Source organism: Cucurbita moschata, unplaced genomic scaffold (assembly GCF_002738365.1).
Source record: "Cucurbita moschata cultivar Rifu unplaced genomic scaffold, Cmos_1.0 Cmo_Scf00008, whole genome shotgun sequence".
NCBI classification, from domain to species: Eukaryota; Viridiplantae; Streptophyta; class Magnoliopsida; order Cucurbitales; family Cucurbitaceae; genus Cucurbita; species Cucurbita moschata.
The window spans coordinates 4096366-4110265 of record NW_019268524.1 but is presented as its reverse complement, the minus strand read 5'-3'; the positions used below and the strand labels follow the sequence as shown (position 1 = coordinate 4110265).

The 13900-nt window shown below is 32.9% G+C and overlaps 1 protein-coding gene across 5 annotated transcripts in view; it reads left to right on the top strand.

Moving 5' to 3' along the window:
* The first annotated feature begins 7330 nt into the window (after positions 1-7330).
* The window catches only part of LOC111446224 (alpha,alpha-trehalose-phosphate synthase [UDP-forming] 1-like), a 17226-nt gene continuing 10656 nt past the window's right edge, over positions 7331-13900 (top strand). Inside the window, exons 1-2 of one of the 5 annotated variants that reach the window (XM_023084943.1) lie at positions 7331-7494; positions 13236-13326. The gene's annotated coding sequence lies outside the window, so the exon portion shown is untranslated. Of the gene's footprint in view, positions 7495-12949; positions 13129-13235; positions 13327-13358; positions 13773-13900 lie in introns of those variants that run through there. The other 4 variants (XM_023084944.1, XM_023084942.1, XM_023084946.1 and 1 more) reach the window with 4 other exon arrangements.

Here is a 13900-nt window from a genome sequence, read left to right as displayed (position 1 = left end):
TTTTTTTTTTTTTTTTTTTTTTTTTTTTTTTTTTTTTTTTTTTTAATTTTCGTGTTCTCAATTATTATTTTAGTTCATCACCTCCTGACGTCTACCTTACTTCAGTTTGTTTTGCTGTAGGATTTTCCAAAACCATGGGCTGTCTCTATTTTCGTAATTAATATAATTATAAATATTATTTAAATATCCGTACCTTTTTTTTAAAAAAAAAAAATTAAAATAATAAATTTATGATGGGGAACAAAAAGAATAAAGTTCCATTCCTATATAAATTCTTTTCAACAGTAAATGTGAAACCCTAATTTTATCTCTTTTTCTTTTTAACATCAATTATTAAATAAAAAGAGAAAAAAATTAAAATGTTCTTAAATTTTTTTTTAAAATGTATAAATATATTAATAAAAAAAAATTAATTAAAATATTTTGAAAGCTGGGGTATTTTTAAGATAAAATATAACAAACCCTTTATCTAAAATTAACTATAACGCTATTTTTGAAATATTTTTATTTTTGTTAAGTAAATGAATATTATTAAAAAAAATTAAAAAATTTAAGAATTTTTTTTAAATAAAGTAAATTCACACACATTTTTTGTTAATTTAATTATTAGTATTAATAGTATCCTTTTGGGGGAGGGCACGTGGCATCAGATATTGCATGCCGGGGGGGCTTTCGCTTCTTTTTGCTCCACTAAAACACAAACAAATTCAATGGCTGATAAACTGACACGTGGAAGTCATTGGTACTGTGTCCTTGGGGGATATTCTAGTATTATCCCCAGCCATTTTTTGTGACATGAATGTGATTTTTTTAAAATCAAATATTTAAGATGGTGATAGCATTTGATTTATTCCCATTTATGGCATATTATATAATATAAAGTCATTTATGTAAATGTTACTATCGAATATCTTATTATATATTTTTCTTTTGTCTCCTTTTGTCTTGTGTCAATTTCTTTCCGATGTGATTTTTTTTTTTTTATATAAACTATATGTTAATTTAATCGACCACGTAGAGGACACTTGGAATATACTAATGTCGTAATTTTGAGACCATCCAAACATGTCGAAACATGTTTAGAAAAATCGATATTTATTTATGTCATCATAAAAAATTTGTTGTCCTATTCATTAGAAAAGTTCAATCACAGCTATAAGGAATATTTCGCTCATATCTCCATTTGATGTGAGTCTCAACGTCCTTGCTGGCACATCTCCGTGTTTGAGTCTAATATTATTTGTAACAGCTCAAACCCACTATCAGTAGATATTGTCTTTGGGCTTTCCCTTTCGGGCTTCCACTCAATATTTTTAAAATGAGTCTGCTATGAAGAGGTTTTTACACCCTTATAAAGAATGCTTCATTCCCCTCTCTAATCGATCACGGTTGGTAACTCAAACAACTCGAATGAAGTTCACAACCTGACCCAACCCAGCTCTCTATTTTTTAGATTGGGTTTAATTGTCGTGTTGCTCTTTTTCATTATTTAAAAGAAAATCATACTTATCAACCATATATGTTACGTTAATAACTAAAATCTCATAAATTTAAAATATTAAAATATTCACATAGTCACAATACATCAGTAACATTAGTTACATCGTCAAATATTCTTAATTTTCATAATAAATTAAAAGAAAATAAGGATGTTTTTTTTAATAATATTTTAGAAATTAAATGATATGAAAAGCTTTTTAGATTGTTTGAATGCTTTAAACGTTTAGACAGTTTTGCAATAATGAGAGAGAACAGGGGAACTTTTGAAATATTGAAAAGTTGTTCAAACCCCATTATAAAATAAATTATAAACGTAATTTACGCCTAATTTCCACTAATTTCCACTAATTTCCACTAATTTCTAGGCTTCTCCCAAAGCATTTAAAAATAAAATAAATAAAAAAATCCTTCTTGTGTTCCTCTTAGGGTATATTTCAAAATATTAAAATAATAAAATGTTTTTTTTTTTTTTTTACTAATCAAAAGTATTGCTTTATTTAAAAAGTGCTTTAATTATACATCTTTTTTTTGGTTGGTTTTAATATTCCAAAAGCCATTTATTTAATTAAAATGTTTTAAATATATATCTACTATAATTACGATTAAATAATTAAAATAAAAACACACGTGTCAATTCGTGATAGGCTAAAAACGTAATGATATTATATTATGAATTGTGACAGTTGAATATTTAATTCTTTTTTCTTTTCTTTTTAATTAATTATACAGCGACATATGTCAACGTGTTCGTCCATGTCATTTCTACAGCCCAGCATAATGCCACGAGGCATCTTATGATTGGTGGATCATCGCCACATCTGTTTTACTAATAACTTCTTTCATTTGAGTCCTTGGTAGCATCGAGTCCCTTCGACATAGAACATTCTTTTCTATTTCTCGTGATGTCATTGCAATGTTATCCTTGGTTTCTCGAGAAGTCTTTGTTATCATCTAAATTGACGAAGATGGGCTGTAACAACCCAAGCTCATCGCTGACAGATATTATCTGCTTTAGCCCGTTACGTATTGCTATCAGCCTCACGGTTTCAAAATACATATGTTAGGGCGAGGTTTCCACACTCTTATATGGGATGCTCTGTTCCCCTCTCCAACCGATGTGGGATCTCACAATCCACTCTTTTTTAGGGTTCAGCTTCCTCGCTGGCACACCGCTTGGTATCTGGCTCTAACACCATTTGTAACAGTCCAAGTTCATTACTAGTAGATATTGTCCTCTCTGGACTTCTACTTCTGGGTTTCCTCTCAAGATTTTCAAATGTGTCAGGGAGAGGTTTTCACATCCTTATAAGCAATGTTTGTTCCCCTCTCAAACCGATTGTGAGATCTCACATCAGTTGGAGAGGGGAACGAACCATTTCTTATAAGGGTTTAGAGACCTCTCTCTAGCATACGCGTTTTAAAACCGTGAGGTTAACGGCGATACGTAACGGGCCAAAGCGGACAATATCTTTTAGTAGTGGACTTGGGGTATTACATCGGCTCTACAAACCTCACAACTAATCTCTCCAAAAAAAAAAAAAACTTTCACGACCAATATTTGAAAAGTAACTAAACTCACAATCAATAAAAACTAAAATAGTAAATTAAACAAGAAAATGATTAAAAATGTGAAAGTCAAGCACGGAGAGACGTGGGTCGCTCTTTATATTATGGCTCCTCTCACGCTTAGTAATTCATATAGGAGTCTCGAGTGGGAAATATCCAAGCTTCTTAAACTGAATTCAATGAAAACGATCAATTTTTTATTTGACTACGTCCAACTCTATGTAAGCATCACGAAAGAGAGCGACATTGTTCGTGATCATGAGATATGTAGAAAGCGCGTGAATATAGTTAAGACGAACGAGAAAAAGAAAGCGTCGGAAAAGATAGGAAAAGGAAATGTCCGTAAGCATAGGATGGTGTGTGGAATTTGAAGTGTATTATGTTTGGTTTTTGGTCAATAGAAAAGTGATGAATAATGATGGAAGGGAAGAGTTGTAGATGTCCAAATTGAAATTCCCAAAATAAATAAATAAATAAATAAATAAATAATTAAATATATATATTTTTTTTTTAAAAAAAAAGGCCGAAAGTAAAGCTACGTGCATGAAATCTTATCGCTGTCTTTCTACCTTCCACTTGCGTTTCAAATATTTGTTTTAAATATTTTATATTACCTCATTATTATCTATTTTTCTTTTAATGTTTTAAATTATTTTATTTTATTTTATTTTTTCAAATTACCGCGAGATAAATTTAAATAAAAAAATAAAAAAAAATCTTTTTTTGGATGAGTGTTTCATTAATGTATTTTAAAACTAGGGAGAAGTTTCTACACCCTTCATTTTTCATCTCATTTTCAATCAATGTGCGATCTCACAATTCACTCTCATTGAGAGCCCAGCATCCTCGCTAGCACACCGCTCGTACAAAGTCAAAGTCCAAAACTAGCAAATATGGTCCACTTTGGCCCGTTACGTATAACGATTTTTAAAACGCATTTATTAGAGGGAGATTTCCACACCCTTATAAGAAATGTTTCATTCTCCTCTCCAACCAATATCAAGTCTCAATCGAGTTTGTATATTCAAATCATTTACGAGAGTTTTTAGATTCAATCGGCTAAAGTTAACATATTATATACTATTTTTCTTTGAGGTCGGAGGTTCAAAACGGGATAGCGGATATTTGTTAATTTATTTTGTGGCATATAGAATGCAAAAAAAAAAAAAAAAATGGAATAATTTATTGATAGAAGAGAAGATAATATAAGAGGAGAGGATAGCGATGAAACAAGGACCTTAAAAATACGGACGGCGCACAAAGAGAGACAGAGAGAGACTGAGTCATGGCTTTGTTTTGCATGACAACGCAACAAAACATGGAATGGGCGCAAAACCGAGCCTGATAATATAAATAATATAAAAGAATCAATCCACATCGGGAATCTCACCTATGTTGATTCGGCGACTCGAGCAACTCGAATAAAGTTTATAATCCAACCCAACTATCTACTTTCCGGTTGGGTTGAGTTGGGTTGTCTAGTCGTTTTAAGTCACAACAACGTATGACTAACATCGATTGCAAAACGGTAAGTATTCATAATCTTTTTAAAAGGAAGGTACGATTGTGTTGGATTGTAACCCTATTCTCGAGTTTGTTCGGTTGACTCGTCTAAAAAATGTCAACTCGCAAAGTGAGTCAAATTACAAAAAAAATTCAACTCAATCCAACCTTTATGATTTTGGTTGGGTGGTTTAGGTTAGTCGAGTGACCAAGTCCTATACAAACCCCTACTTAAAACAAATTGGAACAAATATTTCAAAAATTACAAAATTTCTAAAATATTTCAAAATTTAAACCTAATTTTGGAACAAACTTTTAAATTAAAAAATAAAAATAAAACGTCCCAAAATTTAAAGATATAATGGAAACAAATCTCAAAATTTATGAGTATTTTATATAATAATATATATATATATATATATATATATATATATATATATATATATTATAAATACTCCCAAGACAAATTACAATATTATACGAGTATCTATTCTTTACCTTCACACTATTAAAAAAAACGATATCTTAACTACTAAGAAATGTTTAGAGTTGACATTCCAATCCGAGCTAAATTAATAATAATAATAATAATAATAATAAAATAATTTTGTAAATTATTATTATTATTTGGAGTGAAAATTTTGAATTACAAAAAAAAAATAAAATAAAAAGCGAAATTAATTACATTAAATTAAGCTTGAGCCAAAATGAGTTTAATGCCTAAAAATAGGTAATTTACCAAACAAGTCCAAAATTAGTTCATTATTTTAAGTGGAATCTCATTTTAATGTGTAGAAAGGTGGTGGGCTATAAAGGTATTACACCATATAGTGGGATGCCTTTTAGTAAAGGCAACAAATAAATAAATAAATAAATAAATAAAATAAATAAATAAATATTGCACACTTGAATATGCATAAAAGTTAGGAAAAGATGATAAATAAATTATATAAAGTTTTAACATAAGGTGGTAGAGCGTCACGTGACATTAGTGTAAGAAATTAAATAAAGGAATATTAAAGGCATAAAGTTGTAATTAATCTTAGGTCAAAAATTAAAGTAGAATCCGGTTCATGGCTGGTAAGGACCATCTTAATATTTTATTACTTCTTCCATAAAGTCTCAATTAAAAAGTGGATGCTTCCTTCATAAAGTTTCACCTTAATTTATACTCTTTTTTTTTTTTTTAAAAAAAAAATTTATTTATATATTCTCTTTAATGAATATGTAATTTGATTATTTTTAATTGTGGATTTTTGATAATTTAGTATTAAGAGCTGGTTTGTCTATTTGAATAATTAGTGGAGGAGATTTTCTTAAATTTAGTTGGTGGAAATTTACCGATATTAAATAAATATGTGACGATGATGCATAATAGGTTAAAGTGGACAATGTCGACTGATGGTGAGCTTTGACTGTTACAAATGGTATTATAGTCAGACACTGGCAGTGTGCCAACGAGGATGCTGAGCCCTCAAGGAGGGTGGATTGTGAGATCCTATATCGATTCGAGAGGGGAAAGAAACATTCCTCGTAAAGATGTGGAAACTTGCATACGCGTTTTAGAATCTTGAGGGGAAGCCTCTAAGTGAAAGTCGGAAAAAAGAATATTTAAAAAAAAAAAAAACAAGCTTATTAATATATTATTTTACTAAAAATAGATTGAGCCATATATATATATTTATTTTATAAGAAAAAANGTTTTTTTTTTTTTTTTTTTTTTTTTTTTTTTTTTTTTTTTTTTTTTACGAAAATTACAATAGTATGATATTATCTGATTTCACCTAAAAATGTCTCGTATCAACACAAGGATGTTGTTTGTCATTTATATAACTATAATTTTTTCCTGTTTTTCAGCCGATGATAGATTTTAGTCGTGTTCTAAATATCATCAAACTTTTCTTAATTGAAACATACTACTCGTGGATAGACTAAACCCTAATTTCCTTTGGCTCGGATGAGTTAGGGTTGGCTCTCACGTGTAGAACCTCATAACAGTAACTCGAGAGATTAAAATCCTATACAAAATTTATTTTTTCAATTAACAAATTTATAAATATGAATAAAATATTTTGTGGTTCGAGCCTATACAAACTTATTGCGCAGGAGTCTCTTATTTACATATTCTCACACGAATGATTTGAATCAAATCAGTGGTAGCAGTTACAGATTAAATCATCTCAATAGTGTTACTACGATAAGACCACCTAACTTGCAGCAACAGAGGCCACAATCCGATCCTCTAGGGGGCTCAATGCCCTCCTTGGCACATAGCCTAATATCTGTCTTTGATACCATTTATAACAGTTGAAGACCACTGTTAACAGATATTGTCCGCTTTAGCCCGTTAAAACATGTATATTAGTGAGAAGTTTCCACACGTTTATAAGGATTCGTTTCTTTCTCTAACCGATGTGAGATCTCACAAAATAACAAGTAGTAAATTATGTTACGAGATATAATATATACAAATAAAAAAGCGGAATGGAACGTCTAAGGGGTTGATTGACCATATCATATTATTGCGAAGATGATAAAACATAAATAATGAAAGGAGAGAAATAATAAATTAAATAAAAAAGGAAAAAAAAAAGGAACAAATTCCCTCCATATGATTGGACGCCATCAAAGCTGATCCTTGCCTTTCCCACCAGCCAAACGGACACCCTCACACACACACATACACACACAGCGCCAAATACTTTCTCTCTCTTCTCGCTTTTATTTGTTCTTCTCTCTCTCTCTCTCTCTCTCTCTCTCTCATCGCGCGTTCTTTCTCACTCCTCTTTTCACTCTCACTCCTTCCAATTCCTTCCTCTCGTCTTCTTCTTCTTCTTCTTCTCTCTCTGTAATTTTCTTCATCCTGCTCTTGGAGGTCTGTTCAACGAGCTCCAGATTGCCCTACTGTACGTGATACGCTTCCAGGTTAGCGGTTTTTTTTTTTAATCTGTGATACTTTGACGCGTGTGTATCTGTTGTTTTTGTATTGTTCGTTTTTTTTTTTTTTTTCTTGAATGATGAATGTGTATGTACGCCTTTGCATGTGATGGTTTTGATGATGCCTCTCTCTATTCTCTCTGTTGCTGGTTGTGTTTTTGGTTTTGGTTGGATTTGGAAACTTGGAGTACTGTGGTATATTGATGTGTGCTTGACTGATTCTTTAGTGAGTAGTTGTGTGGAGCGTTGTTCGAGTTTTGGTTTGGTTTGGAGATTGAAGGAAAGGAATGGAAAGGAAAAGGAAAAGGAAATGCGTTGAGATAATATTTATGTGTTGGTTTCTGACGGCGAATCTTTCTTTTCGTTTTCTTCACTGTACTGCATTTCCTTTTCGTCTGTGTTTTTTCGGCTTTGGAATAGTTTTATTCGTTTAGTCAATTTGAGCGTCTAATGAAATCGTCATCTTCCTTCCGAGTTTGGGGCTGCGCCGCTGAAGCGAATTCTCAATTTCCTCCTGGGATTTGACTCGTAGAATCGGATTTAATTTTTTTTCCCGCCATTTTTCCAGCCCAGAAGTCTTCCCGCCTTTTGATCATTTCGTCAAAACGATTGGCATAACACCAGTGATTTCATTCTCATAGGTCCTGAAAAATCGGTAACTGGTCAGATTTTCCAGGATTATGCCTCTCCTACACGCTATGNTTAAGCCAAACCGAATTTCGCTTTTTTTTTTTTTTTTTTTTTTTTTTTTTTTTTTTTTTTTTTGCTTCTAAAAAAAAAAAATGAATAGTTGAGATTTTGTCTGTATCAAAGTTGGATAAACGAACTATACACAGAGAACAAGTCGAATAATTTTCGTGCTGACTTGCTGTCTGTTAGTTTGCTTGAAAACCGGGAACAAAAAGGAGGAATAGAGGGAGGAAGACAAATGGTCCGGACCTTGTATACTATATAGTTTATCGAACTTCAGGTCAACCCATTTCCATAAAGCTAGGGTACTTAAATTAAGTAATTGTCATGTTGATTGAACTTGAACGTGGCAAAAAATGTGGAGAATCTTGAGAGACTCTGTTTTGAAGATCCCCTAGATGAATTATCCGTACTCAAGCTGGGATCATACCCCGAGAAATATCATTTTGGTTAGCGTGAGACGTCAGCGTCAAGATATTTATTTAGAAATTTTGTATTTGCCAGTGTACCAGAAAGGTCGTTATTAATCACGACCATATGGGCAAGTGGGTGAGTTGGGACGCTAACAGAGATGCACATCCCGTTGTATCCATTTTACAGGGGCGGTTGTAATAGCCAGAAATTTTAGGAAACAGCGAAGGTAAAGAGTTCTTGCCGGCTAATCCGCATTATGCTTGTGTTACGTGCTTTGGGTGAAAGTTTGGAAGGCAGAAAGTGGGGATTACATTGAATAATTTTGGAAGTTAGGGAAGAAAATATTGGATAAGTGTGTTCCTGTTTGTAAGCTTACTATTTGGAGTTTTGAATCAAAACCTTTTGTGTTGTTTGTCAAAACTAGGTGGGGATTTGACTGTATGTAGGCTCTCTTTTAACACTTTTTTTCTCAGGGAAGAAAAATGTTAAAAGCTGCCAGGAAATTGAGAATCTTTCATTTGTAAAGTGAAATCGAGATCTCCTACTGAGCAGTACAAGAGACTGACATTTCTTTTGAAATTTCCTTTACCCCTCATATACACTACTAGGCTACGCAAGGTACTGTCCTAGCAGTCCTGGGCTTTAATTTCCTGGGTTTGACTACATAGCTCTGCCCAGGAACGGATTGTCATGATTTTACAATTTCAGTCTGGTGTGATCTGAAAGCGCACCTGCCATCCACCCCGAAGAAGATTTTACTGCTCGTCCAAGGAATATTACAAGACTTAAATGGTTACCATCATCTAGTGGATGAAGCTGGCCCAAGGCCAGAAGTCAGAATATCTTTATTTTGGGACCCTGCAAATCCTTTTCATGGATGACAAAATTATGGCTCCTTCAAATTCTCTCTCTACGGTATGAATTTCACGGGCTCTCCTACTATTAGATTCCCATACCCACTGACCATAGCAATAATTCTACTCCACTTGCCTTCATTTACCAGAGAAAACAAGGCTGCAAGCCAGTCTGTTCGGTCAACTTCTGTCTTTGAAGCACCATTCCTTAGTCCATTTGTCAATTTAGTCACGTGCCCGCCTGTGCCTTACCTTTTGAAATCTTCTAAGGAGGACCATACGTCTTCTTTTATCCTTCAAATAAACATTTTGAAGGCTAAATTATAGAAAATATATTTTCTTTGTTTAGTTTCTAAAATATTTTTTTACTTTCAAAAGGTTTTATATACTCTTAACTTTTGAGTGAATCTAGTTAGTATTTTATTAAAAAAATATTAAACTTTAAAAAACTATTATTATCATTCTATTTTCTTTTTTAAAAAATAAAAAAAATATCTTTTATCACTAGCTAAACTTTTGATTTTTTTAATACCCTTTTTTAAATGTATTGCTAACTTATTATTATTATTATTATTTTGAAATTTAAGGATATTAATTTTGAATTAAATTAATAACCGTTTACCTCCTGTAAGCTATTTTTGAATTTGTTTTAAAAGTAGTGTTTATTGAAAGTTTTTATTATTTTTAAAATGAAGTAAAAGTTTGATGGTATTTTATATAATTTAGCCAATTTTGGCAAGGTACTGTTTATTTCGTTTATAGAAGTCGCGACTGGTTTACTTCCTCTGAGATTAGTACTTCCCAACGTATTAGGTAGGATGCTGTTTGAATTTCCTACCTCTGAACTGTTTCCATATGTCTTCTCGTCTTCTGGGTTTTGAAATTTTCTGCCCAGAAAAGATGCTTTAAATACATCGAACGGTCCCAGCGTTGAAGGTGCCGTTTTTATTTCCTTCTCTACATTTCCTCAGTCTCCTCTTCAGTTTTTTGGAAAACTATTCAAGGAAGTTGTCACAACGTAGTTACTTTTGGATATAGATTTGAAAATGTTCATAATCTCTATAATCATTAGATACAAAATGAAAATATCTTTTCAATTTCATTTTCATACCTCTAACAACACAAAATCGCTAGGCACATTATGGCTGTCTCAAATAATTCCTTGGATTCTTCGGGAATCAGATTTTTTTTTTTTTTTTTTTTGTTAATATCTTGCCGTCGACCTTATAGTATGATTCATGCTCCTTTATCAATTTTAATATGGTATGGGAGGCAAAACGTACAACTGGAAATACACAGACGTGTGCATGCGTTCTAATTTGTATTAGCTTTAACGAGGTTAGACTGAAATAAGGAAATATAAAAATCGGAACACGTATATGGAAGAAATGGCGTCACGTCAATGTCGTCACTCAGTTTTATATTTGTTGCAATTAAATTGGTGCTTTGTTACCGGTTCATATTAGTATAGTATTGGTTATGCAAAGAAATATGTATGGATTTGATATTTGCTAAAACATGTTTGGAGACATGTTTCTGGGTTCTGTATCTTAATTGGAGAGAGAATTGACAGAAATCCATCCAGCTTTAAGAATTTAGAATATTTCAAAATCTTGCCACATAGTGCTTAGCCCCACATGTTTGCAAGTTTCCGTCGGGAAAATACCTTTTCTTCAGGTGCCAATAGTTCTTTGTTGCTCACCTAAACGTGCTCTTTAAGCTTTTAATTAGAGGCTGCATATCATTTCCTTTGAGTGTTGTTTCTGTTTATATTCAAAACATGTCATGATTGATTCGTCCACGACAACCTTTTCTTTTCGGTGCTTCGAATTTTGTTGTCAAAGTCAAAACTTCAAAAACTTTTCATGCATTTGATTTCGAAAGCTCCTCAACTGTGTTGTTTTAATCTGATCGATGGTGTTCTCATTTCAATCTGACATTTAAATTCACTTCACTTAAATTGCTAAATAATTGGGTACAAAGACAAGGGTGCTTTCTAACCTTATTTATTAATAAATTAGGATGACCTTTTGATTCCATGAAGAGAAGAGATTACTAAAAGCAGTAACTCAAAATTTTAATCTACGCTTCTTTCTTTCCCATCAGTATAAAGAACAATAGCCCCGAATGATTTCTTAAATTTTTATAAATTCATATTTAGCTTAAGAAGAAAACAGTATTCGGGGGTGGACTTGGGTGGTAAAATTCCATTATCCATTATGCTGTGGATTATGCACTTTATTTTTTGATTTGCCTTTGGCCATTTCATTTGCACCATGGGTCACGCCTCGTGCTTCATGCCTCCATCTCCTCCATTAAAAAAATGTCGGTTTTTTTTTTTTACATGAACCGTGGGTCATGCAGTTCACTTTTTGGGTGGCAATGTATGCGCGTTGCGTTTCTAGAACTAGCACAGTAATGTTGACTGGATGGATTAAAGCTTGCCATCACGATTATATGCATTTTGATAGATCTGAAAAACATCACAATGAGTGGCATTATTCAAACGTTTTTCGAACTATGTTTTCCTATGCAGACGGTGGATTTAAACTCTTTCGATCTGACTTCCATTCATTTAGCTGCCTCGTATGGTCTAAGCAGTTAAGATTGGGATGCGTTGATAGGGATTCAGCGTCAAAGAAATACAATTGTTTTTTAAAAACAAGGAATGAGATCTGAAAGTGCCTAAACAACCCTGATATCGAGGGTTCGAGAAATTGATTTCAGAATAAGTACGAAGTATGGCATTTTAGCCTATGTGGAGATAATATGAAAATTCCCAATAGTAATATTTTTGTCAATTTGTTGGTTTTTGGATTTGCTACCTAGGAACCTTAGGCAAAAGAAAGTTAAGGTTTTAACAATTGGAACAGATTTTTACCAGATTGCTTGTTTTAAAAGTTCTTCACATGCGGTCTCCCTGTGCTGTCGGGTTAAGGAAGTTAGGATTTGTGATATTCAAGTTCTATAATTTATCCATATATATATATAGAAAAGGAGAATTAAAAAAGTAACACGGCCCATGCATATGGGCCAATTGTCTGAAACCGAAGGACGAGGACAGGGGTCGGAAACACATTTTCAAAAGATAAAAGTTTATGAAACTAATGTTTCGTAGCTATAAATCCTGAAAGAACCAATAAAGTCGAACTTTTTAACTGCCTATGTTTCGTGTTGCAATTACCTGCAAATCCTCGGTATTGTTGCGGAAGTCAATTTGATTCTTTTGTCCAAGAATCGAACTGTTTAGAGTATTCGAGTAACGACAACAATATGCGGTTGTTGCACCATGCATGTTGCCCAAGTGTGTGGTGATAGTTTCGTCTTTGTCAGTTAGCGTGGAGTCCAGACATACATTCGTAAATGGATCCTTAGTTCTTACCCCGATAATATTCCATGACTACACGGATGACGTTGGGGGACTGTTCATTGACCCTTTGTCGTACGGGTGCAGCAGCATAAAAATTCTGGGTGTATCATGTCAGTTTTTGCATTCTTTACAGAAAATTTTTAGTTTTCTCAGAATACTCAAGAGGAACTCACCGCCTTCACCTTCCTGAGAAAAGTTATCTTTCTTCCCCTGGGAAGAAGTGCCTTTTAAATATTTGAGATCGCTTGGCTGATTTATCGATATTGGTAGTCATAATCACTCCTCTTTTCCAGTGTGAGCTATTTTTCATACCTTTTTCAAGGCTTCTGTTCGTCTTATATTGAATATTTGCCAAACTAAATGTAATGTCTTGCATTGGTTCATCGATAATTGGTCTATAGGAATTGAAGGTTGACGAAAGTGAAATAAAAAACAATTTGAGTTGGACAGGAAAGACTCTTTTGGCCATTGGGACTTCGTTCATCCAGAGAGGTGTGCGCTCTTTGAGGAGGGAAGCCGACAGTAGATTCGTCACCAGACGACCTTGCACAATTATCACTTAAAATAAATTAAATTTTGTATTTTGTGTTCTAGGGATTTGGATTTTATGCTATATTATTTTGTCCACCTATTGATCTTTTTGTTTTCTGCTTTAACTCAAACCCTTTGCCTTACCTGCATGGCTGGACAGCTTTATGTATCCTATAAAGCTTACACGAGGATCCTGCTGCTTCCTCGCTTTCTCTCACTGTGTGATAGTTATCGGTCGTACAGATTTTGGAGATTTTCCCTCTGTTCTCAATTATTTCCCTCTCCACTTTCTATCTCTAAGCCAGTGGTCATTCATAGACTTGTAGTTGAAAACCCCGGTTCCAATAGTTGTCAATATTGGATCGATAATAGGCGAGACCATCATTTTATGTTGCGGAAGTTCAAGAGTTTGATACCTTCTCCTCACTTCTTCTTGGATTATTTAGTTTTTGTTCTTGATCATTACGTTTTTTTTTTTTTTTTTTTTTTTTTTTTTTTTTTTTTTTTTTTTTTTTTTTTTTTTTTTTTTTTTTTT